Here is a 3,960-nt window from a genome sequence, read left to right as displayed (position 1 = left end):
AAGCAGATCAAGAATTTATAACCTAAATTCACTGACTTATTAATTCTTCGTTGAATCCACGCATAGAACTTAGAATTGCACTCTCAGTATATAGCATGTTCTATATGTTCCACCATATAGACACATCATTAGTTATCCATTGTTATAATCCTAATTTGATCAATGATCCTCTATATGAATGATCTACACTGTAAAGGGATTAGATTACCGTTACACCCTACAATGTATTTAATCCTTAAAACACTTAACCCCGTATAAATGATATTTCAGCTTATGTGAAATGAGATCTCTACCATTTATTTTCGTTTGGTCAAGCTCGAAGGTGATCATCCTTTACTTACTATTCGCCAGATAGAAGCTATAGATTCCATGTTTATGTTAGCGCTCCCACTCAATTGCACTACCGTGTTCCCAAAATGTACGTATCACCCTGACCTAAAAGTAGGCTTAACTAACAAATCAAAGAACATGAATAGCCTCTTGAGATTGAGCCTAATCATAACAGGATTAAGATCATTTGATCTAGGATCAACTAGGCGATATTGACTTGAATAGATATTACGGTAAGTTTAATAAATCTAAGTCAAAGTTCAATATCGGTCCCTTCTGATGCATACTCAATGCATCCAACCTGAGCTTTACTTTAACCAATGCTCTTTAAAGAACATAGCATTTCTCCAAATGCAAGTAAACTCTGTTGTAGATTATCATATCAGTAAAACCCTATGTCTGATAAATCTAGAAAACTTTATTCACATAGTCATGTTTACTTTCCAATGTGTTGACAACACAATAATCAGGATCAAGTATGTGAAAAGGGTTTCAGATGAATTCATACATTATGTAAATATAATCATGAAATAAATCATGTGAACCATGCAACATTAAATATTATTTCTGATCTATATTAATAAGTAAATATGATTATATTGAAATGAGTTTTATTTAGGGCATAAAACCTAGCAGGTATTACATACAATTTTATGCAATAAAAATATGAAAGCGTTGAGTATTATATATAAACATATATACATGAAAATTATATGTATATACACAGTATATGAATATAAATATGAATGTATATATATATGTATGAACATATAGTGTAACGCCCTAAATAATTAGGCACGCTACCCAAAATGCTTATGAAACCCTAATCCCCTAATCGGGATTACTAATTAAAATAGCGCAGAATTTAAACTTTTATATTAAACAGACTGAAAATAAACTTGTAATATATTTAAACTTTTCAAAATAGTTGGGATCCCAAAAATATTTACAAACTTATTACAAGTTCTTTCTTACTAGCCGACCTAAGCGGCAAAACAGAATACAAAAGTCAACACTGTTAGACCCATAACCCGCTTGGTCTGAAGTGGCATGAACATGTACATTCTTCGCCCTGCTCCTGAAACTCATGGCTGATCAGCTAATGCCTTACCCTTTCCTGCACAGTAGAGCACCCGTGAGCCAAGCCCAGCAAGACAGTATAAATCATAACAAATATATTATGCTCATTCACATATGTCTGTATAGCACAGACCTGATCATTATTTCATCATGCCCATTTATGTCTACGTGGCGTAGACCTATGTGTTGCGCTCACACATCTAATTAAATCTACATGATGTAGACCCACGTGTTACTCTCACACGTCTAAATACATTAAGGCCTTAAAAGTGGTTCATCTCGGTTATGAGTACCGAGTCCAACCTGATTATGCCTTGAGCACATAATCCTTAAATCTCATTTCAATTAACATGGCATGGCATTTATACACATATATCACTAGGGTAATAACCCTAGGCTATTAGACCGTTCCTATTAGGGTAATAACCCTAATCCCGATTACTTAAACATTCATGCATATCATTTTCAATATAAGCGCCACTGCGCATACTCTACGTGCTAATCACTGTCTTACCTGTTGCCCCGCAATAGTAGAGATTCCAAATCCCCAGGTGCTCCTGACCAGGTGCCGGTAATCCTAGTCACACACAATCCGAGATTTTCACAAATAGGGTTAACCCCTGATTTTACATTCATAAAATAAATTCATGGCATTTCAAATACAGATAATCACATAGAGCTCGAAAAGAGCTTTCCAACGGTATAAAGAACGTCCCAAACGGAGTCCCGAGTCAAAAGTTATGGCCAAAACAAAATTCAGCATTTCTCGATGAACTCCAACCGGAATTCCGGATGAACCAACCGGAATTCCGGTTGTCTGGGCAGAGAACACGAAATTCCTCAATCTTTAAACCCCTAAAACTCACTCAAATCATCCCCAAACATTCTCAAACTTTTCAGAGCATCAATATATGTCATAATAAGCATATTCCACAACTTAAACACAACAATTGCACTAAAAATCAAAAAGTGCCATTAAAGCACCAAGCTTGAGTTCCATGAACTCAAGCTTGCTTTTCACATCCAAAATCACAATTAATCCACTTACAGCAGCTAGCAAATATTATAGGGTCTAAAACACATAATTATGCATCAAAATCCAACAATAAACCCCATAATTTCATATTGCACAATAATCACAAATCATGCTTCAACTAGCAAAACTCCAAGTTCAAGAACTTGAACTTTAACCCAACACATACTTATTCAATTTCCAGCAGTAAAACAATAGCTTAAAAAATTAGGTTAAGCATGTAAAACATCCTTGAATTGTACTCTAAGCCCAATCAAACACAAATCAAGAGATTAACACACAAATTATCAAGATTAAACATCCATTTCCCTAAACATGCAAACAAAGATCAAACAACTTAAAGCATGCTTTTTCCACAATAATTTCAGCAAGAATTCAACCATAAATTTCACATAAACTTAGCAAGAATCTACCTCAACTCCAAGCTCAAGAATTCACAACTTCAAAGCTCCAAAACAAGCTAAGAACCAAGCTTTTCTTCAAATTCAACTTGAAATAATAAGAGGGTTTGGGAGAGAGAGGGGGTCGGCCAAGAGTGAAAGTAAAACCAGAATTTTGCATTTCATTTCATTAAAAATCAATTTTAATCAAACATAGTAAATAGGGGTCAAATGACCAAAATGCCCTCATGGCTTATTATTCACACCTACACCCTCACAAGGGTAAATAAGTCATTTCAATACTCAATTAATTTCAAATAAATTTTAGATTATCATTCATCAAATAAAATGCCAAATTATCAATCCAATTTACATTTCGGGCCCGAACCCGGTTCGGCCCGGAATTCCCGGTTGTGACTATACCGCGCTAACCTGTCAGAACACACCTGAAAAGACAACACAGGTATACTATATAATAATATAGTTCCATTAAGCACGTAATCAAATTAATTTCATCATTTTACCCTTCTCGGGTCATAATTACCAAAATGCCCCTGGCTCACCAACAGGGTCTTTAATATATTAAAATTCATATAAATCACATATATTGAACTATATAATAATATAATTCCTCCATTATACATAATTATCTAGTTAGGGTTTTGCTAATCCATTTCTTAATTCCGGGTATTACATATAGATTATAAAATATGAATATAAAAGTGTATATATATAAATATGAATATACATATACGTAAATGAAAAGAAAATGTATATATAAAAAATATATATAAAAATAAAAAACTGATACTGTATACGTATATATATACATATATACTTGCATATACACATTAAACCATATAAAATATCATAAAAATATATAATAGAATACGATAATTAATTATATGGAAAGAAATTAATGAATAAATGAATATAATATGAAAGTGTATATCCAGAAATATATATATTATACGGTATAAATGAATGTATATAATATATACATATATATGAACGTAAATATGAAGATGAATATATATATGTATATAGGGATATGATTTTGTCCCGTGATGTACTTTCACAGAATGTATTCTGTGGTACATTAGATGAGTCTCAGGGTACATTAAATGAGTGTCAGGG

General features: G+C 32.9%; 1 long non-coding RNA gene across 1 annotated transcript; it reads right to left on the bottom strand.

Annotated features, from left to right (window-relative positions):
- Positions 1-1,218: 1,218 nt before the first annotated feature.
- On the bottom strand, positions 1,219-3,131 carry LOC133036500 (uncharacterized). Its single transcript, XR_009687127.1, has 2 exons — positions 2,857-3,131; positions 1,219-1,447 (listed from the first exon to the last, which is right to left on the bottom strand). It is a non-coding gene; the product is annotated as an uncharacterized LOC133036500 (long non-coding RNA).
- Positions 3,132-3,960: the final 829 nt, after the last annotated feature.

Source organism: Cannabis sativa, chromosome 4, assembly GCF_029168945.1.
Source record: "Cannabis sativa cultivar Pink pepper isolate KNU-18-1 chromosome 4, ASM2916894v1, whole genome shotgun sequence".
Taxonomy (NCBI): Eukaryota; Viridiplantae; Streptophyta; class Magnoliopsida; order Rosales; family Cannabaceae; genus Cannabis; species Cannabis sativa.
This window is presented reverse-complemented; position numbering and strand designations above follow the sequence as displayed.